This window comes from Hipposideros armiger, unplaced genomic scaffold (assembly GCF_001890085.2).
Source record: "Hipposideros armiger isolate ML-2016 unplaced genomic scaffold, ASM189008v1 scaffold_493, whole genome shotgun sequence".
In the NCBI taxonomy this organism is placed as follows: Eukaryota; Metazoa; Chordata; class Mammalia; order Chiroptera; family Hipposideridae; genus Hipposideros; species Hipposideros armiger.
Window position 1 is genome coordinate 822,302 of NW_017731843.1, and position 25,804 is coordinate 848,105.

A 25,804-nucleotide genomic window follows, 5' to 3' on the forward strand; every position below is an offset into this window, starting at 1 on the left:
GTCAAACCCCTATCATCCCTATCATGGCACCAGCCAAAAGAAAGAAGTATGATGCAAATTTTAAACTGAAAGTTATAAACTTTGCTAAGGAAAATAATATTTGTGCTGCTGCAAGACAATATGGAGTAACAGAAAAGATGGTTCGGGACTGGAAATCAAATGAGAAAGCATTAAAGAGTATGCCAAGTATATAACAAACTCTGTATTTTGAGTGGAAATGTTAGGGGGTCGTCTTATACGCCCAGTCGTCTTATACGCCGGCAAATACGGTAGCTTCATGAGTTTGCATCAAGTGAGTACACCCGGATCAAAATAGAACATCACTTGCAACCGGAAGCCTCTTTCATTCATGCTCCGTCCCAGTCATTAACTCCTCCCCATGGTAACCGCTAATCCGACTCCCAGGACCATAATTAAAGTCTTACCTGTTTTTTAACTTTATCTAAATGGAATCAACAAGTATACACTCTTCTGCATCTGGTTTCTTTAATTCAAAATTATATTTGTGAGATTCATCCATATTAATAAGTGTGACAATGGTTCATTCTTTTTCATCACTGTGTGGTATCTCATTGTATAAATATACCAAAATTTATCATTCTGTTAGCTATTTGAGTATTCTAGGTTTTAGCTATATAAATAATGTGTTATAAACATTCTTATTTTGTAGTTGAAGGAGCTAAGGCCCAGAAGGAAGAAATGACTTAGTCAAAGAAACACAGCGATTGGGCAACCCAACTATTAGGTTATTGGAAAAGTCATGACGCATTTTTGCAACAAAAAACAGAAAAATACGTCATGACTTTTCCGACAACCTAATGTTAATAGATCCAGAAGGTATGATTCTCCTTTTGCTATGTGTCATATCCACAATCAAAAGTTCATTTAATTCTTAAAGATTTTTTTTAATGCTTGGATAATACAAAATCAAGTCTTCAGTAACAAATACTATACTAAATATTGTTGTAGTTTCTGGTTACTAAAGTTACTTCATTAAAACCTTTTAAAATAAATGTTATTGCCTTAACTTATGGCATTCAATGAGATTACAATGTTTGGGGTATAACTAATTTATTTTCATACATATCACTATTCCACAGAGGTTTATCTAACTTACAACCAAATAAAAATTTGGTTCCCAGATTAGAAATGTCCCAAGTTGGAAATTCTATCAAAACATGGGCAGAAACAACAGTCCCAAATCATGAGCAGGTAGTATTCTAAAACTTTGCACTTAAGTCAGCTGTTTGGAATTCAGAAGGCATTTTCCCACAGAAATCATATGATACATAGTGATCAGGTTTTCAGGTTAGCCTACAAAAGCCAACTTCGCCCAAACTGAAAATTACACTACTCCTAAGTCTTTAACCACTATGAATCAACACCTCACTTGGAATAATGATTTATAAAACCGTATCTTAACGCCCCAGTCTCTTGTATTCACTCTCATAAGCTGTGGCAGACTCATTCCAATCTCTGCCTTTTCTACCAAATGCCTCTGTGACCAGCTTGTGCCTATTTTTTTATCTTTCCCCAACACTCTTCGCTTTATGTTCCAAGATCCTGAGCCACAGAATTCAGACCACAACTTTTCCCATAATTCCTATCCCTTAAATAACCTTTGACATTTTCTCTGCGAGAAAAACTTTTGAGAGGACAAAGAAATAGAAAAAACAAATAGGGGGCGGATCACAAAAATTCAAGAAATCCTAAAAAGCAGTTCTCTTTTCACCAAAAGGCACATGGAGTCAACTGGGGTCTTTCTAAGCGCCTACTTTCATTGAAATATTCTTCTCTAGAGTCTTGCTCAATCCATCTGAACTCTGAAATCCTAGGCTGAGCACTTCTGCGTATCTCCCCTTCTATTAGAAATGTTTCCTATTTTGTTCCTTTCCACATTCTCTCTCATTTCTCACTTAGGCCCTAAATGGACAGATAAAGAAAGGGGCATGTTGATAATATCAAGTCTTTAGGTACACAAAGGACTGAAACAAGGGAGAGACGGAGCCTAAGGAGTAGTCAGACCACTAAGGTCACCATTAATATGTAACTTACTATATCCAAGTTAGGAACTATATACAAATGTTTTGGAGCAAAGAAATAGTTTCATAAATGAACACCAGACACATTTCCAGAAATGAAAAAAAAAATCTACCTTATATATCATAACATTCCTTTGTTCTTATGGCTTGCATGATCTTTCCAATAATTCGACTAAAGGTGTATCCTATATTGTCTCTGTACAGCTAACATTGACCTGAGTACATCACAAATAAGGAGAACTCAGGGTATCAACAAGCCAGCTCCTGAACTGATGAAATTAACTTACCAACAAATGGAGAAATCAATTTCTACTTAACCTAATTGGTGATGAAAACCAGAGGACAAGAGCTGTACTAGACTTAAAATCCAAGGAAGATGGTAAATGACTCTGAAAGTCGAAAGAAACCTAAAAGTCATAAATGCCCTCGAAGAATTCCTAAACAAAGACATAAGCAGTAGATTCTCCAAACTTTAAAGAATGAATGTTTTACAGAAAGTAAACTAAGAAGGTAAGACTGTATCATTCTGTCAAATAAGTCTTTAAAGTAAATATCTTATGGGACAAAACTTTTAATGGATTAAAAAATTTTAGGTAAAAATTATTAAACTATTGCGTCTGTGATGGAAGCTCACAAGAAACCACACATAAGTGCAGCTATGTAAAGATAATGTATCCAAAAGTAACTAGCTTGTTACAGACAGCTAACTACCCCAATCAGAGAGCTGCCAACCTGTAAACAATTAAAAATTACCTTAACTTACCCACTATTACTTGATACAAACTGGTCCTGGTTCCACCATTTACTGTATAACTTTGGGTAATTTATTTAACCCCTCTGGGTCTCAATTTCTGGACCAGTGAGATAGAACTAAAGATGGTACCTACCACATGACTGTCGTGAGGATTAAGTGACATAAAGGTAAACTGTTCTGAGCAGCTCCAGTAACAGAATTAATGCTCGATAAAGGTTAGTTAGCTACTGTTGTTTTCTCCAAACTGGTGCATACAAAAATTACTTGAAGTCACATTTATGACTTAACACTACCTTTGAAATCTTCACATCCCTCAGACTGATGACTGATGGCTCATATGTATCTAGAACCTTAGAGCTGAAGGAGATTTTAGAAGTCATCTGAAACAATTACACTTAATTCAAAAATAAGACTCATGAGAGATTATCAAATCTTTGCTTAAACATTTCCAGGGGCAGAAATTTGCCATATCAACAAGGCATACAGGAACAGTTCTAATTACCAGAATGTTCCTTTTGAAGATTTCATTGTACTGATTACTGCCTCTCTTCAACTTCTTATCTGAAAGGCTGAATTCACTAGGGGGCATCACGATAGTAGGAGAAATTATCTATCAGAAAGAATCATGAAAAGGAAACACTCATTCAACATTTATTCTGGCTAATAGAGAATACTGCATCCAGTTGTATAAAACATGCATATTAATTTAAAAATTATTCTGTTTAAACATACATTAAAATGTTCAGAAGGAATTAAAAGGAAGTTAGGTTATAAAATCATAATACATACATGTTCTTGTGTATAAGGTGATTCGTACTATCATAAATACTGGGCTCTTTGCAACCCCACAATAAGGCGTCCCAATAATTTTATGCACCTTTAGTCATTATATATTTATAAAAGCAAAGCATACAAAACCAGATTACATTTATCATTGCTCCTTGCAGCCATACTCCAAGTCACCACCAGCTTTCCATAAAAAGACTCAGTGCCAAAGAGTTATCTGTGTATAACTAATTATTTAAATGATCTAAAACCAAATTATTTTAAAACATCCACGTTCATTAACAAAGTAATGGTACAACTGCAAAGGTTCATCAGGCTCCAAGAGGGCCCAGAAGAGCTGTACCCGAATATCTTCTAACTCCCACTCGTTGTAATTCATAGTAACATGTAGAGGAAAAACATGGAAAACTAGGCACTGTTTACAGTCCAGCCGTCCACCATCCCACATTCTAATTCTATGTGAAACTGCACAACTCTGTAAGTTGTAGGTAACTGAGAGAGACGCAGGCTCTTCTCTGTCAGGTAGCAGATTTAACTGACTTCCCCCACTACCCCCTGGCTCCCCCTCTCCCACAAACCACTTTGTCTCCATTTGCAATCCATTTCAACACTCTTTTAATTCATGACAATGTGTGGGGTTTTATTGTTTTACTTTTCCTTTGAGCCAGTTATACCATTTGTCTGATTTCCCCATTGACTATGAATTAAATAAAATCCTTAAAGCATGTTAATTTTTATATCTATGTCATTATCACTTAACATACTAGTCAACTTTTACTAATGGTAAGACATTGTTCAGCACTTAGGTATTCAGTACTTAGATTATCAACAACAACAAAATACTCCAAACTCTGACTATGAAAGGCATGGAAAGATCCATCTCTCCATGTAAATTAATAAACAGACCTTTGCTTTTGTAAAATCAAGCCCTTCTAAGTTTCTGTGGCATGAGTGAAGCCATGAGCACTGGATGAAGCAAGAAATAGCAAGTAGAACACGCCGTTGCCCACTCATCGCTACTATCCACTTCTTGATCCCCTTTAAAAAGTTAGAACTTGAGGCCGGCCAAGTGGCGCGCTGGTTAAGAGCTGGCTTGGGACGCCAGCTCGAAGCAGCAGGGCCCCGGTTCGGATCCCACATATGAAAGCCAGTGACACTGCCCTCTACAGCCAAGATGGTGAACAACAACTCCACCTGGAGCTGGGCTGTTGTGAGTCGATGGCGTAGGCTGCAGCCCCTGCTGCAGTGAGCTGCTATGGGCTACCATGTGTGGCCAGCAGCCAGCGTGAGCAGCCAAGAGCCGCCATGAGCGGCCATCCCATCTGCCTCACCCAGGAAGAGCACAATGATGATACCAACATGGGCCAGTGAAGCAACGTCCTCCACAACTAGACTGAAGAGCAAAAGGACAGCAACTTGTCTGTTCCCCTTCCCCCGATTCCCCAGCGCTGTTCCCCTCCCCCAATTCCCCAATAAAAAAAATCTTAAAAAAAAAAAAAAAAGTTAGAGCAACTGAGAACAATGGTCAATCCAAAAGCAGAATTCGTGTCAGAAGACAAAAAAATGAGTTTGGTAGTTTGCTCTATAAAAGGTTCTCAAAATTCGCCATCACTTTGAATGTGTCCACGTTCATCTACCCTTTCATAAAATTAGGTACATTTTTATGTCACTTCAGAAGAAACCAACACAAAAGTCTTTGTTTAGTTTCATAAATTATCAAGAGCATAATTCGAGAATTATAAAGGAAGTAAAGAGGTGAGAAACATGCTGATAACAAAGTCAAAAAAGGTGTTCCAGATGCAAGTGACCCAAATCGGGAAAACTGGGCGGCTTCTAAGCCCACCAGGTTCTTCTTCATCTACCTGCTCTTTATCCCAAAGACACCAGCTAAAATAAAATAAATAAAATAAAATAAAATGGATCATAATAGATTTCAATTCCTTTTCTAAGAGGCACACTGTGATGGCTAATTTTACATGTCAATTTGACTAGCTAGGGAGTACTCAGATTAAACGTTAATTCTGGGTATGTCTGTGAAGGTATTTCAGGAGGAGATTAGCACTCGAATTGGTGGACTGGAAAAATAGACTGCGCTTTCCAATGTGGGTGGCATCATCCAGTCTCTTGAGGGTCTGAAAAGAACAAAAGGCAGAGAAACGAGAATTTACCCCTTTTTCCCCACCTCACTGAGCTGGGTGAAACATCTGATCTTCTCCGGCCCTTGAACTGGGATTTACAGCATGGGCTCCCCTGATGCCCAGATCTGGGAACTCAGACTGAATTATACCACTTGCTTTCCTGAATCTCAACCTTGCAGACATGGGACTTCTCAAACTCCATAACCACATAAGCCAATTTTTCATAACAAATCAACATCTTTCTCCCTCTCATTCTCTCTGTCTCTCTCTGTCTCTCTCTCTCTCTCTCTCTCTCTCTCTCTCTCGATATATATATATATATATATATATATAACTTGTGTGTATGTATATATATATACACACACACACATATATACATATATGCATATATTAAATATATATTAAGCATATATTAAATATATACACACATATGTATATATTAAAAATACAAATATATATAAATACATTTCTAAAATACATATATATAAATATCTTTATCTCCTACTGATTCTGTTTCTATGGAAAATCCTAATACACACACATTCTGCCTTTGCTCAGAACTGTCTCATATATATATATATATATATATATATATATATATATTTTATATAGTATTATATATAAAATATTTTATATATTATGTATATAAATAAAATAAATTATATAAACACATATGTGTGCAGGCATGCATGCGCGCACGTACACACACACACACACACACATGCACACATAACACATTAACAATCAGAACTATCCAGTCCAGGCAAGTTATTTTCCAAGGAGAAACACCTGCTCTCCGCTGACTGCTGAGGCCATGGACATATCAACTATATTCAGAGACAGCAAATCGTTTCACTATTTTTTAAACTCCAGAGAGAATGCTGAGAAAGACATAATTATAATTTGTTTAACGCAGAAATAGTTTTAGGCAACACAGTGATCCACAGCTAATCTCTTTTCCTCCTCATATCTATGACTTAAAAGTCTCATTTAGTGCATTAGCTAAACATGGTACAAAAGATTCTATTACAAGATTGGGGAGTGGCAGGGGTGGGGGGTGGTGGGGGAAACTGGCAAGGCTTAAAGAAGCAAAATTATTCTAATAGGGCTCTTAGGTTGTTTCCCAAAAATATTTAGGAACACTAAAAATATCAGAAATGAGTATGAAAGGATAGAGTATCCTGCCTCTCTGCAAAAAATATTTTGAAGATCTGGTCTATCAAAAATATTTTGCATAAAACCTGCCATTAAAATCCCTATAAAGAGCATAAAATGCAGGAACAACGTGCATTCTAACGCTACGGCCACTTGCATTTTTATAAGAAAACAGGCTTCCATCTTTTCTGAGTAACTTCTGATGCAGCCATTGGTCCATGACCCTTTCCTCCTGTGTAGATCTCAGAAAAAGAAACTGATATTTATAAACATTGCTTTCAAATCAAGAGAGAAATTAACACATGAATAAGTTTTTTTCATTTTAAAAGGTTCAATCTGGGCGAATTTTGTTTTTTCACAAGCCAATAATAAAAAGTAAAGCCTTAAAAGTAGATGTAATTGGGGCCAGCCGAGTGGCTCAGTTGGTTAAGAGCTCGCTCCAGAGTGCGAGCTCTGAGCAACAGCGGTTCGAGTCTCAGCCCGAGCTGAGCAGCCAGAGCTGCCAACAGGTGGCAGGATGGCTCAGCTTAAAACAAATAAAGTAGATGTAATTGTCAACTCCAACAGTTTGAAGATGTCTCAAGGTCCTGTCTCCTTTTCTCCTCTTCTCCATAAATGCTTTCTATATATTCTTGGCCATGTAAGCACTAAGAACAAAAGTTATTACCATGTAAAATTTTCTTCTGTTCTCAATTTTGAGACTACTTCCCATAAAGTGGCAAAAATTTTTAACTTTTATAGTTTAGAACACCCTTTGGTCAGCTTTATTTTTAAGTAAAATTGGCATTACCAACATGATCACCCAAATTTATCACCTCGTTTGGCCTGGATAGCGCTTTTGATTCATTTCAAACAACTTTAGCTTCAAAGAACAAAGAATTAGCACAAGTTCAGTTAGTTAAAGCAATATGCTGTAGCTTTTGAAGACATGTTTTGAGACACGGAGTAGTCCCTAATTTCAGAAAGGTTCCCTCCAGATAAACTGAAGAATTAATTGCCATCAACACCACCTTTCAATGCATGCCCAGCAACTTCCTCCATTCCTTTTACTCATGGGCTTCCGGCCTCAAAAGGGCCTCTCCCCAGCCATGACAATTATTGCAATCCTACCATCTCTCCAAGTCCTAGCTCAGAATATACCCACTCCACGAAGCTGTCCCTCTTTCGAACTCCAGAAGCACTTCACTTTCTGTACAGCTCACTAGGTTAGCAGGTGCTATTTTTATCCTGACATTCTTTTAATATATTCTGTCTTCCCAATTATAATTTATAAGGAACTGGAAGACTTATCTTCCATCTCCAAAGCAGCTCACTGGAGATACACACTGAGCGGCCCATCCAAGAAACACAATAAGTGTTTGCTTTCTTTCCTTCTATATAAAAATTGGGACAGTATTATTAGTCTGGGCCTGATGGGCTGTGGTGAGCCTTGAATGGCTACATAAGGAATGTGGATTTTTATTTTGCAGTAATGGAGAATTGACAGTTCTTGAGCTCAAAAATGATGTGATAAAAGTATATCTTAGAAAGAGCGGTACTTGGTCCACAGCTGCCAGATTAGGGGATGGTGGGGAGGCGGGTAACATCTAGAGCAAAGAAGGCCAACGGCTCAGCATAAAGGGTTAAGTAATAAGAGTTTTAGCACTGGGTTCCCCAAAATTTCTAGCTCTGTGACTCTGGGTAAATTATATGACTTCTTAAAAGCTTCATCTTCTTTATTCATAAAACAAGGATGATAAAACCAGAACCTACCTAGCTGTAGTGAGTTATTATATCAAATATCACAGTGCCTAACAAAGGGTAATAAGCACAGTGCATCCTGACACCAATTCTCTGACACCAACTAGGTGTCCCACAGTTCAATTCTGACAGTCACGACATGGAGTTAGCATCACTTCCCACAAGTTAAAGGGCAAGATATCCTACAAGACCGCCCTTGCTTCAGATGTCCCCAAGCTATCAGAACTTCTGTGTAACTTGGCTACAAATTCAAGGGTTCTCACAACCCTCCTTCAAGTGCAATAATTTGCTAGAATGACTCACGGAACTCATTGACAAGACTATACTTAAATGATTACAGTTTTATTATAAAAGACGTAACTCAAAAACAGCCAAGTGGAAGGCGTGCAAAACAAGGACCAGGGAGAGGGCAGGGGGATTCAGAGCTTCCACGTCCTCTCTGAGAAATTCAGATGTCACCCTCCTAGCACATCAAGGTATTCGCCAACACAGAAACTCCAGTGTCCCAGAATTTATATAGAGTTTCATTCATTTCATAGGTGTGACTAATTAAATCACTGGTCATATGATTGAACTCCATCCCCAGTCCCTCTCCCTACCCCAGAGATAAGGGGGTGGTAAAATTCCAACCCCCTAATGGAGAGCTAAGTCTTTCTGGTGTGGCTAGCCCCCATCCTAGTCACTTCAGTTGCATAAACTCAAGTATGGTTTAAAGGACTCATTATCAGTAACAAAAGATACTCCTACCACTCAGGAAGTTCCAAGGGCTTTTGAAGCTCTGTGTCTGGAACCAGGGTCAACAACCAGATATATTTTTTATTATACACATACACAATAAATGGAACTTGTTTTAGAAACCAAGTATTATAGTATGCAATTAAAATAATGCAAGCATAAAAATGAAGAGAAAAAACATCAAAAGCATCACAAAAGAAGCAATAGGCAAGGCGGGGGGGTGTCCAACTGAGTATGCAAGTTCAAGCCTAGATGACTAAACAGACAGAAACACATATCCAGGCAGAAAATGAAGATGGGATTGAGAATGAATTTAGTGTTAGCCCAGTTGAGACTGAAAGCAACAGCCAGGGACTTCAAATGGACACTGGACAGATATGATGCAGAAACGAGCCTAGAGATGGGAGAGGACATGGCCAAGATCGGCTGTCAGAGTTATCCACATAGATGATACCCCACCCCCAAAAAAGCCCTCACTACTCAAAGGAGGATACCAGCCAATGGTGTCACATAAGCACCTATCGGAGTTAAATAAAAAGTCATTATTGCATACAACATCAAATGTAAGGGCTGAACTCTAGAACATACTCCATTTAATATTTTGGATTTTAAACAAAATGGTACTTCATTTTTAACATAAAGATTCAAAAAGAATCACATGACCAAATTCCAAACAGAAATGCCAGGTTTTAGTTTTTTGACAGATATAAATATACCATTTTATTTTCTATCAACAGGAAACTTATAATGCATCTCCCTAACAGAAATGTTTATTTTTCAAAGAAAAGTTTATGGAACAACCATAGAACATTTCAACAACGCAACAACATAAACAGAACAACTGTGTACGATCCATTCACAAGGCTTCCTGTTCAGATTCATGAAACAGGATAAACACTTCAAGCATAGAAACCATTACAAAGACTCGATCAGAGCTTTTAGAAAGTACATTCAATAACTAGGAACTGCCTTGTTAATTGCCCATGGTTCAGAAGCATCGCAATTTCTTTTCCCCACAATGTGCACATCATCTCAGCCTTTTGTTGCTAGCTTCCCAGAAGAGAGCCCCAGCTGTCTTTCAGCAAGTGAAGGTGACAAATGGGAGAAGAAAGGGAAAGCAGAGTTTGGGGACAACATACTGGGCTAGTCAGGTGACTGACGGTGTAAAAGGTTATAATGGGCCCATTCAGGTACTGACTGGATTAATTAACAGGCTTATAAACTCAGGAAGCCAGGAGGATGGTGATGGCACAGTGCTTAGGATGGGAATGACAGAGGAGTGCAGTGAGAGCCCAGTATGTGTTCCTTCCTTCCTTCCTTCCTTCCTTCCTTCCTTCCTTCCTTCCTTCCTTCCTTCCTTTCTTCCTTCCATCCATTCATCCATCCATCCATCCATCCATCATTCCATCATCCCCATTCCCTTTCCACACACACCCCACCCCCCATCACTCCAGGGAGAGAGGGAGGCAGCAATGTTAAAACTGGCAGGGTCCTTGAAGCTGCAGCTTTTCCCTAACAGCAATACCCCTAAGCAGAATACGGACTGTGAAGGCAAAATGGAGGCTAGCTCTCAGACTCCAGAAGGAATAGAGTAAGGGGCAGCCCCCTCCCACACTACAGGAACTTAAAGACCTTCCTATTGAAAGAAAGCAGGCATGACCCTCTCCCTACTTCCTGGACTCTGCTTCTGAAGACAAATTACAAAGACCATTTTATTTTGTATAAAACGTTAAACTATGTTTGTATTAGGCAAATTGCTGCCTTTGTTTATAGTACCTAATTTTGTTACATCAAAACGAGTGTATACAGTGTTCCAACTATAGTTTTCTACCTGTGTGTAAATTCCTTGTTGTTCACATGGGAGACATTTTCCATCGAGGTTTATTTTCATTATTCGAAGCTAATAGTAGCTGAGGATGTCCTTGGCTTGAACCATTCCCCAACTTGCTCCAATTACATAACCCACAGAAGGCCAGGGTCTGCCCCAGATCACTGCTAATTTCTGAGGAGCTTAAATTCTCAGCCTCTGAGGAACCCCTCTTCTAACTCAACCAATTCACCAATTCTACCCTGCTTCCATCCACCGTCACTCCCAACACCCGCCCCCCCCAAAAAAAAACAACCCTTAAGTAAAATATTTGTAAATACTGAGGGTCAGAGGGAATGGTCAATATAAACAACAGATACCCTTGAGCCATCTTTCCTGCTCCTCTCTCTTCTTCAATCACCCCATAGCCCTACTCAACCAAAAATTGCCCTTGAAACTCCAAACGGTCATCCCTAGGTTAAGCAAAAAGCCCTTTCCAGTCCCCACTCCCTGGTGAGCATGCCCACGTCTACCAGAGTGCTGAGCAATAAAGCCTTCCATCTATTAGGATCCACCCTCCTAATATTTTTTAAGGCAAAATGATAATTCTGTTACCCTGGTAAGCCGCATTTCCAGCCCTAATGCTTCTTCCTAGTACAAAGGCAAACAGAGCAGGGTCTTCTCAATCAGTGTTTACTGAATTGACTTCGCAGGCCGCTGTGCTAACTGCTCACCAGATCAAACTAACTAACTGCTCACCAGATCAAACTAACTAACTGCTCACCAGATCAAACTAACTAACTGCTCACCAGATCAAACTTGACATTTCTCTTCCTCAGAGCAGTAAGGCCGCTTGCATGTTAAAAATATAAAATATAAAAATATATCCTTCCTTCCAAAAGCAATGATAGTCAGTTTATCTCATTCCATTCCTTCCAGTTATTGCCAGGGAAACTTTACGACCTAACAACCAAGTAAAAAGTCCCCTCTTTTTTTTTATTACATATTAGGAAATTAAGTCTCGAGAGGGTAAAATTAGTTGCCCACAGTCTTCTAATAATAAAAAAGAGTTCTTAAGATGTACGAGGTACTCTGAGGAATGTTACTTGCAACATCTCTTTTCATCATCACAACTACAGCAGAAAAACAGTACTGTGACCCCTTTTTACAGTGGGTAAACAGACTTCGGTTAAAAAATAAAATTCCCTGCTCCAAATCATAATGACAGTTAAGTGCTACACTGGGATTCAAGCCCATCAGGCTAAATTCAGAGTTCAAGCTATTAAAGGCTAATTTAAACAAACAAAAAGATACCACTGTGTCTCCCATACAAATATAAAATGAACAGCTACCTATGATTTTTACTTAACTCATAAATTATTACGGAACAAATAAGATGGTTCCAACCGGTTCAAAAGCAAATCCAAAGAGCACAAACACTGATGCAATTGGAAATGGTGACATGAATTTGCTTAACAGATCCAGAACTGGCTTCTTCCACGAAAGAGAAAAAGAAGTAGATTGTACCTCCAACCAACAAAATTCATCTGCATGTCTAAGGACAAGAATTATTTGCATTGCTGTCAATTTATCAAGTTGTAAAATAAAAAAAAACAAAAACAATAAAAGCTGCAGACCCTGTTGATTAGATCTCCAGGAAAAGGACTCTAGACATCGCCTAGTTTCCACAGAAGACACCCAGTAATCCCTTTGGTACATTTCTAAGACTTGCACAAATTCTCCTTACATAACTCTTAACAACTATGCATCACGCCTATTTCTTTGTTTAGAAAAGAATCCACAGCTTCAAGATCTCTGACAAACACTAGAAAAACTGAGTTAGTCCCCTCCATAAAACTACTCTTTCACTAAGATAAATTTTTCTCTATCGCATACTAAACCAGGAATTTAGGCTTACTATGAATTTATACATAAATGCAGGAATAAATCAATTCATTGGATGGTCAAGCTTCTTAAGAGATCTAAAACTAATAAGGGTTTGGTTTTACTGAAAAAAATGACCCACAGAATTACTCTCTAGAGAAATAAAGACATAGTTCAACTGTCACTTCTAAGTAACTCACCCCAAATTAATTTTCTTAGGGAACGTTATTTAAAATGAAGTAGGGACGCCAGCAGAGGGAGCTCTCACATCCTATGACAATGGTAAAGCACAACAGGAAGAATTCTTCCTAACAGCCCTCCCACTTCCTCTTCCCCTCTATACAAGTTTCCTCTCCTGTATCTTCACTGACTTGCAAGTGGCCCGCCATGGCTACATGTTCCCGATTGCAATTCTTTGTTGTTCTCAAATAAATCCACTTGGCTGGAGAAATATCTGGCTAACGTTTTATTTAAGATCAACAAAAGTAGTCCCAGCCCAATTTACACCTCCAGCAAAATCAAGTCACTGTAGTTTTTCCTACTGCTCCAGCTAAGTGCAACAAAAATCCCTGAACATAACATATAAAACGAACAGAAGAAAGCTGAAGGTAGAAAGGAAGCAGTCCAGCTAGGGACCTGGGGATCCATGGAAAGGCACAGTGGTGAGCTCCCTGGGTTTTCCTTTGGCATCATACACCACATGGACAGGAAGCTGAAGAAGCCAGCAACCCAAAAATGCCACAGGGGGCAGATGGAAAAAAAAAAAAAAAAAGTCCTTGCTCCAAAGGACCAAGAAAAGAGCAGCATAGCAAAACAGAAAATTTTTATATAATAACCACTGTACTCCAGCAAAAAGCCACAGAAAACAAACTATGGCCCAGCCCCAACCCATGACAGCAAAGGCCAAGTAGGGAGCCTAACCTTTCAATCTCACCAGGCTGTAATGCTGCGTCTGAAAATGACTCCCCCACAATGCCCTAACCCTGCAGGGGTAATATCAAAGGCCAAGCTTTCTTCCCTGTCCGGTGGTGATAAGACCCACTTCCCCTGCCTCGCAGTGTCTATGGAGACCACCTGGCCAGCCTGGACTTCTGTTCCCATGACAGTAAAGAGGCACCCCTTCTCATCCCCACAGGATGGCATGAGATAAGGCCTAGTAGAGAGGAAGGACTTTCACCACCTCCCAGGGGTAAGAAGACCACCCCTCCCAGTGGTGCCAGTAGAGGCCATCCGGGGAACAGGAAGGGAGCAGGTAGCATCAGCAGACTAGAGAGGAGCTGAAACTTCCACCCAGGCCAGCAGCCATGAAACTACAGACCAATCCATGAATCCTTGACATATCTGCAAATAGAATTCAGCAATATATAAAAAGTTGAATTTAATCCAGGGATGCAAGTTCAGTTCAACATTCAGGAATCAACCAATGTAATCCACAATATTAACAAATTGAAAAAAATATATTCATATGATCATATGAATCTATACAGAAAAACCATCTGGTAAAATTCAATACCTGTTTCTGAGAAAAATTCTCAGGAAAAAAAAAAGTAAAGAAATAAAGGGGAACTACCTCAATCAGATAAGGAGTATCTACCGGAAAACCTAGAGTGAACGTTATTACACTTAACAATACAAGCCAAAATGCATATTGCATAATGCATTCCTCCTATTATGGGGAACAAGACAAGGATGTCCACTCGCACCATTCTTATTCTTAGTCAATGTCTTGCTGAAAGTTCTAGCTGATGCAAGAAGACAGAGTAGATGAGTACAATGAGCGCCTAGGGCAAAGGAAGGGAGAGAGACGAGAATGAGGGGTCACTACTAATGGATGTGGAATTTCTTTTTAAGGTGATGAAAACGTTCTAAAATTAATTATGGTGATGCTTGTACAACTTAATGCATATTTGAAAAATTACTATGAGAGCCACAGCTGACTTCTTTGTAGAAATTGACAAGCTGATTCTAAAATTCATATAGAATGCAAGGAACACAAAATCGGCAACACAATCTTAAAAAAGAAGAACAAAGTAGGAGGACTCATACTTCCTACTTTCAAAACTTACCACAAAGCAAAAGTAATTAAGACAGTGTGGTACTTGTATAAGGACAGACTCTAGCTCAGTGGAATAGAACTGAGAGTTTAGAAATAAACCCATGTGTCTATACAACCACTATATGACCCGGCAATTGCATACCTGGGCATTTATCCCAGCGAAATAAACACTTACGTTCACACAAATACCTACGTTCACACAAGTACATGAAGGTTCATAGCAGTTTTATTCATAATAGCAAAAAACTAGAAATAACCCAGATGTCCTTCAGAGGGTACATCCATACCAAAGAATACTAAGGACAGCGAGGAGTACTAAGCAAGAAAAAGAACAAACTATCGATACATGCAACAACTTGGATGATTCTCCAGGGAATTGTGATAAATGAAAAAAGGCAATCCCCAAAGGCTACACACTGTTCAATTCCATATATACATACCATTCTTGCAATGACATAATTATAGAAATGGAGAACATATTAGTGGTTGTCAGAGGTCAGGGAAGGAGGTGTGTGGCCATCAAAGGACTACAGAAGGAATCCTTATGGTGAAACTGTTCTGTATCTTGGCAGTATCAATGTCAACATTCTGGTTGTAATACTGTACTATAATTTTGCAAGATATTACCACCAGGGAAACCTGGGTAAAGGGTACATGGGATCTCCTTGTATTATTTCTTACAACTACTTGTGACTCTACAATTATCTCAAAATAGAATCTAATTTTTTTTAAAAAGGAATCCCTAAACACTACTGTGAACCAAATCCACATAAACATAAGAGTAATACTTTTTTCCAAAGGAAGGTAGGTAGTAGGGAAACATATTCGTATATACCAAGAGAGAAAGAGATTGATTCTAACTTTGTGACTTTAAGTAATCTAATCTCTTCACCTGTAAAACATAGCTTAACCAATACCATAGCTGAATAATGACCTCCTCAAAAGATACCCATGTCCTAAATTCCTGAAACCTGTAAATGTTACCTTATGTGGAAAGGGGAAAAAATAAAAAAATTTTGTAGATATGATTAAATTAAGTACTTTGGGAGAAGGGATTATCCTGGATTATCGGGGGTGGGGGGGTCCTAAATATAATCACATATGTCCTTTTAAGAGAGGGACGAAGGGAGATTTGACTGCAGACAAAAAGAAGTCAATGTGACCACAGAGGCAGGGACTGGAGTGATTTACCACAAACCAAGGGATGCAGGTAATCACCACAAACTAGAACAAGCAAGGTGCAGACTGTCCCCTAGACCCTTTGGGGTGGCACAGCCCTCTAACGCTTTGCTCTCAGCCTACTGATTCTTTTTTTTTTTTAGTTACAGTTGACATTCAATATTATTTTATATTAGTTTCAGGTATACAGCACAGTGGTTAGATGTTTATGTAATTTATGCAGTGACAACCCCCCATTAAGTCTAATACCCACCTGGGACTCACTACACATAGTTGTTGCAACATTACTGACTACATTCTCTATGCTGTACTTTACATTATATCCACCGTGACTGTTTTGTAACCAATTTGTATTTCTTAATCCCTTCCCCTTTTTCATCCAGCTCCCATCCCTTCTGGCAAGCATCAGTTTGTTCTCTGCATCTATGAGTCTGTTTCTGTTTTGTTTGTTCCTTTATTTTGTTCTTTAGAGTCCACATATAAGTGAGATCATATGTATATGTCTTTCTCCGTCTGACTTATTTCACTTAGCATGATACCTCTAGGTCCATCCATGTTGTCGCATCACCCCACTGATTCTGATTTTAGACATCTGGCCTCCAGAACTGTAAAAAAATTAATTTCCGGTGTATTAAGCCACCAAGTTGGTAATTTGTTACAGCAATCACAAGAAACTAATATAAATACTTACCCATCTCCTGAAATGTTGTAAAGAGCTAACAAATATGCATGGAAAAGGCCCTTGAGATGTCTGAAATACACTTGCAAAAAGAAAACCAGATAATTTTAGAGTTCTTAATTCAACTCTCTAATTTTTGAGAGTTAAAGAAATCTAGACAAAAAGAGAAATAAACATGACTTTGGGAACAATTCTATCCAATGCAGACTCAGTTCACTGAATATTAGCCCTGTCTATAACAGAACTGTCTATAACAGTAGCTCTAGCAAAGATTCAATCTTGATTAACTCTGACTTCTAGTGTATTTCTTCTCTGAGGAAAAGAAAAGCTAAATTGTGCTGGTTTCATTACTACCATAAACAAACTCAGCAAAATAAGGTTACTTTAGTACTCCCTGGACTACTCTAGATTATTTCAACCCACTTCTATACTCCTCTCCCAAAGCAAACATAATTCTTCTTTTAATCAACTGATCCAAATGAACAGACATGCTAAAAGTATAATTTAAGTTTAAATCTGTACTTATTCATATTAACAAATATGTTATCCCAGTAATTCACAAACTCTCCAGTTTGAATACATCATAAAATATCATTATGTATATGGCAATAACCCAAACAATAAAAATCCAGTAAAATATTTTTAATGAATTTCAGAATGCTATCATGGAACATACAAGAGTATTAAAACAGTGCCAAAATAATCATGTAACACATGAAAGTCAAAAGGGGCAAAAATGATACATCATTTAAAACTTCATTATAGAATTACCCTAAGCAGCTACATACAGGAAATGACATTCAGCATGGATAGTTAGAAACTCTAGGCATACTCTTACTCAAACAGTCAATCTGTCATACTTAAAACCACATAAATACAGTATATTTTACATTTAAAGGGGATTAAAATAGGCATTATAGCACAGACTCTGGAACTAGACTACCTAGATTCAAATCCATGTTATTTAACCTCTCTGGGCCTCTGATTCCTCATAGGTAAATGAAGATTATAAGAGTATTTACCTCATAGAGGAAGTTGTGAAGGTTAGAGCAATTTAAAACTTAACGCACTTACAACTGAACCTGGTATCTTGTAAGCATTCAATAAATGTTGGCTGCTGCTATAATTATTATTATTATTATATTATTATTATTATTATCTGTTAAAAGAAAGGCACCATTACTACCTATGGAATTCATAATAGTTTCACAACTGCAGTGCTTACTTTTCATCATAGAAAACCTAGACATGTGACAAGAGGTGACAAAATCTCAATGATCTCTGTACTGAAGACATTGATTTGTTTATCTCCCTTTCTAGATAGTAAGCTCAAGGATAGGAACCATGTCTTATTCAACTCTGTCCCCATTAACAAGTTCATGGTGGGTGTCCAAAATGTTCAAGTTAAGTAAATAAACATTTTGGTGTTCAAGCCACTCCTATTTACCATCATTTTCCTCCCTGATGTCACTCAAGCAGATTTTTATTTAAAGGCTACACAATATAAAGAAAAAAATTCTAAGAAAGTATTTGCATTACAACAGGACAGCAGAAATAGTAAGAGCCACAGACAAAGCTGCCTTCCCCAAGATGCATAAATATTCCTGTGGGAGAAGAGTCACTGTCAGAAATAAAAACAACCCTTTCACTCCACACCCCAGCCACACAGAACCATAAGCATGGCTGCCGCCATACACTGGTCTCATCATTCTCTTATTCCTATCTTTTATCCATCATTTTCTTTGTGACATCAGTAGACACTAGCTCACCAACATGCTATGTCCCTGCTCCATGAGTTCTCCCAAGGGGATTAACTATACAATTACAAACATAAAATGGAGGTGATCTCCTATTTGAGATGGAAAACTAAAGGTAGCACAAGTCTTCCCTTTATCGTCCCTAGAACAGTAATCTACTTCCTTTGAGGAAGTGAACGATTTACATTTTCAGGAACCTCCACTGTGAAAGACTGCCGAAAACGTGGTTAATCATCTCCACACAGCTTTCACTGATGGCTGCCCCTCAAATGTCCCCCTTCCACCTGCTTCTTCCAGGTTATCACAGGAGATCCCTATCGCCCCACTGCCAGATGGAGAGGACCAGGTAGAGGTGAAATGGACACACTGTCAAACTGGGCTGAAGCTCACAAAGGCCTTTTTTGAGCGTTACCTCACTGCTACGGGAACTCAACAAAGACTTTTCTTAGCTCCATTACGACATTCAAAACCTTGCCACCAGAATTACAGCTAATCCTCATTATCCAAGAGCAATTTGCATAGTAGGGAAAAAGGCCACAGAGTGACTTCTCTTAAACAGGGACCACATTTCATGATGATGAAAAAGAGATTTGATTAGAATTTTTCCCAAAAAAATGAAACAAAATATAAATTTATTTTTATAATGTATCTTATAGTTACCAAAATTTAGGTAACACAACTATGAACGAAGTCTTAGGACAAGAAACTAATCAATTGGTAGAGTTTGGGGCATAATTTTGTGATCAAACTGTAAAAGATATGACAGCTTTGACTTCACATTTGCCTTATCCAAGACAATTATAGAAAAGTCACTTTTGGAAAAAAAAATAAAGACAGATTTCATAATTTATTCCCCTGGAACTTCTCATACTCTTTTTAAAAATTTTAAAACACCTCTCAACTCATCATCCCTGCTGGTTTTCCTCATCAAAAGTTAATTGGTCTAACATTGCCAAATTCTCACTCGCACCTCTTTTTAAATTAAAGTATAACAGTAAAGTGCACAAATCTTAGGTGTGCAACTTGAATTCTTACATATACTTACACCCATGTAACCGTGACTCATCTCAAGGTATAGAACATTTCCAACATCCCAGAAGGTTCCCGCATGCCCCCTCCCAGTCATTACCAGCACCATCCCACAGAGGAACCACTATTCTGAGTTCCATCACCAGGGAACAGCTGTATCCATTTCATTTAACTGGAATCATATAGTGCTTATGTTTTTGAGCAGTTCTCAACCTTGCTCTGAATTCATGGAATCCTGCATCTTTGCAAGGTTTGCAATTTCACCTTGCAGTCGCTTTAGAATGCACTCATGATATGTTGTTGGATGCTAGACAACTCTAGTGTTATGAAGTGATGATCAGTTTTCCAAGAGAATTCATTTGTGATTACTTCCACAGTATAATGACTTCTGTACAAATATATTAAAAACTTAATGTAAAAAAGGGAAAATAACTCTAATATCCATTATTCTAGCACTTACCCCAAACATACCTTAGATAATTCTTCCCACTCCCTTTGTGTGACTTTCCTCCAATGGAACCACCTTTGCAATAGACCCTTATTGCTGACTTATCATATAATTAAGTTTTCTACAGTCTCAGAAATCAGAGGCCTAAAGGAAGTTTTAAGCCTCGTTTTGTTACATCTTATTTGACCCAACAACCTCAGAGGGTTTAAAGTTTTTCCAAAACCCAATAACAAAGAACTGCCTGCTCTATCCTTTTGTTTTAAATGAGTTAACAATATCTATTGTCTGCAATCCCCAACCATATAGTTACCAAGAACAAACAAGAAAATAAAAACTAAAAAATAAACACCAAGAAAACCTTACTCTTCTCTATACTCTCTTAGCAGGTGTTCCCTCCCAACCCCATTACTGCTCACACTCAGTCAGTCTTCCATTCTGCCTTCAAAGCATGCCTGGCGGGGCAGACTCTGAACTCTACCCTGCACAGCCAATGCCCTGGTACACTCCCTCACCATCTCTTGTCTAGTGTATAGAAACTGCCCTTAACTGATCTCTTCCTTACAGTGTCTTTCACCCTATCACTAAAGTCACCTCTCCAGAGCATAGGGTTGATCATGCTATTCATATGATTAAGAGCCTTCTCTAGGTCCCACTGCCCACAGGGTAAAGTCACTCTCTTAAGTGAGAATTCACAATCTGGCCCTAACCTTTCCTGGCTTCTCTCCCAGAAGCTCCTGCAAAACTCTGGTCTGACCTCTGGACATCCACGCTCTGTCACTAGCCCTGATACGACATTGCTTCCGCCTTTGGCTAGAAGCCATTTCTCCCATTATCCTGCAGTCAGCTCCCTTCCTTTCTCCACCAAGGAAACGCCAGCAGCTATTCCCTTGTATGTGTTTCCATAGCTCTCTATACCCATCACAACTATATCTGAGTCCTTATTACACTGCATTAGTTCATCACTTATTTGATTCATTCACTAGTCTACAAACTTCTGGACCTAAGGCTTCTCCCTGGACTCCTCAAGGATAAGGTCAGGATTTAATCTTTACATCCCAGGGACTTGGCAGGGCAATTCCATAAAAGCTCAATAAAAAAATGCATGTCCCAACCACTTTAATTTATTCATGTCATTTTTTTTGTATAGAGACTTAAAAAATTAGTATAAACATGTCACAGCAATGAACCTAAATTTTCTTTTAAAAGTCACCTAGCAAATTGTTACTTTAAAGAGTTTAATAAAAACTAAAATCTCCCTTATTGATTTGTGCTTCCTGTTAGAAATCAGTCACAACTGTTTTAAAATACCTTTTAAAATAAAAAATGGGCATCAATGGTAGAATTGAATACACCACCTAAGTAACTGTAGTCAACACCATATAAATCACTACGGGATGCCAATGGAATGCATCACAGTTATTTCTACAACTAAAAGATCACAAACAAAATTACTTCACTGAAAAAGTGTTTATATATCCCCTCAACACGTAACACATCTGGATACAGGAAGACGGTACGCATGGTGGTTAAGAACATGAGCTGGAATCACAATGCTAGTTGTGCAACTTGGGGCAAATAACTTAAAACTTCAATGTGCCTCAGTTTCCTCATCTGTAAAACAAAGATGATAAAAGTGCCCACTTCACAATGTTTCTGAGTGATGGAGTTAGCTCTCATAAGGCCCTTGGAACAGTGCCTGGAACAGTAAATGTGAAATGATGTCAACTGTTATCACTGTGTTTTTAAGTTCTCTGAGCCCTTTTACATACATATATTGTCTTCCCCGCCCGCCCCCCTGCCCCCCAAAGCAGTACAATGAGATTGTCTGGACAAAAATGCTATGCCCATTTCAGAGATACGGTAGTAACAGAGGGTTACATTATTTCCCTAAGATATTTTAAATGGCAGAGTTGGAACTGGAAACTATACTTAATCCCAGGCCAAGCTGACCAAATCTCCATGGATCCGGTTTGGAAGACTCTTCTGGGTTTTCCCCATTGTTTCTTCTTGGTTGTCAACAACAGCCAACCTGAAAACCTAGTGGGAACAGAAGAACTACCCCATTTGCTCAAGTTAAACTTTAGAGAAGCCTCACTTTCACAGTGCCTGACAAGTAGCAGGCACTCCAAAGACAACAGCTACTGATGACTAAAACACAAAGTGCCACTGTGCTTTCTCAGTAACAGAACAAGGCACTCCATGAAATCAAGCCTGCTACCAAAAAGAAAAGTCCCTTAATACTGTGCTTCTCTGTCACATCAAAGTACAACAGGGCCATAGAAACTTCTTTTTAAAAAAGGAAAAATTTGTTTACAAACAAATCATTTTCTTTGACTGTCTAAAATATGGTTTTGCAAAAAGAACTTTCATCAAGACAAGTTTTTTGAAAACTAAACCAACTAGCTATTTTTCCTGACACGCCTCTGTCCAAATAAGCCACTGACATCAATAGACAATATTTCATCTCCATGAGACCTTTACCAAATACTTATTTTCAATACTTCCCCTGGGCTTAAACTGAATCCCAATTCTGTCTTAATTACAGCCACATGCACATGGAATACAGTTAATGAGCTTCGAAGGCACATTCAATCCTCCTGGGGAGCCCACCTGAACCAGGTAAGTACAAGGAAGCAAAGCATCTCCAAGATTATAATGCCCCATCTTTACTTTTCTACTCTTCAAATGGGCAAGTAGAAGACACACCTTAAAGATCATGCTTGACAGCCTGAATAAGGCCTGCTTTTCCTTTGCTGGTCCTGTCCCTCTGGCCTCTACTGGAAGGTGTCTGGCGCCTGGAGAACACACACCTAAGGCAGCTAGCTCCAGCCCCTGCCCTCGACAGCTTACGTCGGAGACGAACACGTGGCGGCCACTCGGGACGTTCTGCACACCTGATTAAACAGCGGCAGAGCTCACACTGTGTTCAGGGCGGTGCACCACCCAGACCCGCCCAGGCCTGGAGCAGAAAGGTGTTCATGCTCCACTGTAAACAGCGACCCGACAAGACACCTGGCCCTCTACATCCCGCGCCCACCTCGCCGTCGCCGACCCAGCCCGCGCGCCCTCGCGGCCCCCGACGCCTCCGCCTGCCTCGGGGAGTCACTTCCCCGCGTACTCTTCTTACCTGAGCTGGCGACGCCGCCACCTGCGTCGGGGCCCCAATTCCCGGTCAAGTGATCGTTACCCAGGCCGCGGCTCGAGAGGCCTGCAGCTTAGACAGAAGAGCCCTTAGGGCCGCTCCCCTTCCACCAACTCGGGGATACCCCGGTGGCCGCCGCCATTTTCCCCGCGCCGTAAACCCCACCTGACAGCTCCAGTCTCCCACCTGTGACCAGCTGGAACGACGCGCGGCACCGTGCGGGTGCGCGTGCGCGAGCTGGGGAATCCGTGGGGGTCACAACCTCCGGGCTGAACCCGCCGCTAATTCATCCCGAAGCGGGGAGGCGTCCCGTCCGTCGCCCTAGTAATGCGTTCCGACAGACTTTATACTGATTGGCTGCGAGTGCAGTGACGCAACGGCGTCCCCGGCTGCGTGCGAATCCTGGGTCTCCGGCGCCCCGCCTCTGCTCGCCGGCGAGGGGCACCTGAGATGCCCGTTGTCGGGGGCTCCGTTAAAGGGGCCATGCTCATTTCCTCGCCTAGCCTCTGAGTGAGAAGGGACCTCGAGAGCGAGGTACATAGGGGCGAAAAACAATAGAAATAGGCAGTCTCACTGAGGGCTTTGTCCCAGAGAACTGATGGCCCCCAGTCCAACTCCTGGAGTTTCAGAGTGGAAAACAAATCTGGGGAGTTAAATTTACAAGCCTAATTTACTAGCGCAAAGGCACAGGTCAAAATCAGAAGGAGAACCAGTTCTAGATCGCAGATTCCTAATACGCAGCGCCAATCTCTCCCGAACACGCGCAGTATTTCCCCAGTCCTGGAACTGGAACAGTGTCTGTCCCTAACCCACAGGACTTTAAAGCTCCGTAACAGTGGGGACTGTGGTTAAACCTCTTTTCATTTCCTACACAATGCCTTCCTCCTGCAGACCTTAAACATTCACTGAATTAAAATCTTAAAAATAAAAAATCTTAAAAATAATAAAACATAGCCACACACATAGCCCTTCAGTCATTCACATATGTTTATGTATTTTATTCGTTTATTCAACAAGGCACAGAACGGGGTGAATTGTTTTTAAGTACAAGTTCCCTGTCCTCACAAAAATTTATGGTGTAATAATAATGAATATCTAGGTTAGGGATGCATAACTTCAATATAGCTAAATTATGCCCCCAGATTCTCTGTGAATCAAGTTCCCGTGCTCTACTCCTAAATCAGCTTCACAACCTCTCCAATTTCAATATTTAAGATGTGCTAAAATTGCATTAGAAAATGAAGATAAACTGTAACAGAGGGAACCAACAATACAAAAGCCAATTAGCTCTTCAACTTTAGGCCATATTTTTATCTTTAAAATTATACCGCAAGAATAAACGTTTTCTAAATTCCCCTGTCCCTCCCCCCTGCCCCCCCCCAACTCCTACAAGCTTTTAAGTGTGAGAGACCGGGAAAACCCTGAAGGCACTGGAGCTGGGTTTTGAAATCAGGGATTATGTAATAGTTTATCTCTGCATCTCTGTAACTCCCAGAACAGACCGTGCCAACTAAAAAAGAGAACTTTGTACATTCGAATATAGCGGGTGTCAAATAAAGGTTAACTGACTTGAATCAATCATCCTGGTTTCTTCTTTATTTCACCTTCTAGCCTTTGACCTTTCTTGGGAGTTAAGTGGTGAGACAGGAAGAAAAGGATTAAAGAGTCCAGAGTATTAGCTCTTTTTTACCCCAAATACTTCTGGCACTCATCATAGTGTGGGTTTCCACACCAAGCAATTCTCCAGTGCTCTACAAACACTAACTTGGTGCCCTACAATGTAATTCAATTCGGCCACTAACTAGTCTGATAATGCAAACCCCACAGGTTAAGGGCTCAGTCCCACAAGATTGCCCCCCACTTTGGACACCAATAGAAAATCCAGGCCTCCAGTAATTCTAAACCACCCTCTACAACTGGGATATTCTCATGATGCCCTGCTCAGATTCTAACTTGCTAGAACAACTCACTGAACTCAGGCAAGCACTCCACTTACCGTATTTCCCCATGTATAAGACTCAATCTTTTTCGAAAAATTTGGGGTCTAAAAAACTGGGTACGTCTTATACAGTGGTTGTAGATTTTTTTATTTGCATTTCCCGCTGAGGATGAGGCAATATATGAAGACAGTGATTCGTCATCAGACACAGATGAGGACAAGCTAATGGTTGGGAGTTTTGACAGTGATGAGGAGTTGTATGAATTTTATGATGAATAAAACTTGAGTTCAATAACTTTATGTAATACATTTTTTTTTCAAATTTTGGGCCCCAAAATTAAGGTGCGTCTTATACATGGGAGCATCTTATACATGGGGAAATACGGTACATTTACTGGTATTATAAAGGCTACAACTGAGGAACAGCCAAATGGAAGAAATGCAAAGAGCAAGATATGGGTGGATGGGAGGGGCCGGGGAGCTCCCAGGCCGCCTCCAAGTGTGCCACCCTCCCAGCATGCCAGGAGATGCTTT

General features: G+C 39.6%; 1 protein-coding gene across 8 annotated transcripts in view; it reads right to left on the bottom strand.

Annotated features, from left to right (window-relative positions):
• LCLAT1 (lysocardiolipin acyltransferase 1) overlaps positions 1-23,662 on the bottom strand; it is a 144,898-nt gene extending 121,236 nt beyond the window's left edge. For 2 of the 8 annotated variants that reach the window (XM_019667290.1, XM_019667287.1), the window contains exon 1: positions 23,518-23,606. The gene's annotated coding sequence lies outside the window, so the exon portion shown is untranslated. Of the gene's footprint in view, positions 1-22,895; positions 23,056-23,316 lie in introns of those variants that run through there. The other 6 variants (XM_019667289.1, XM_019667282.1, XM_019667285.1 and 3 more) reach the window with 4 other exon arrangements.
• Positions 23,663-25,804: the final 2,142 nt, after the last annotated feature.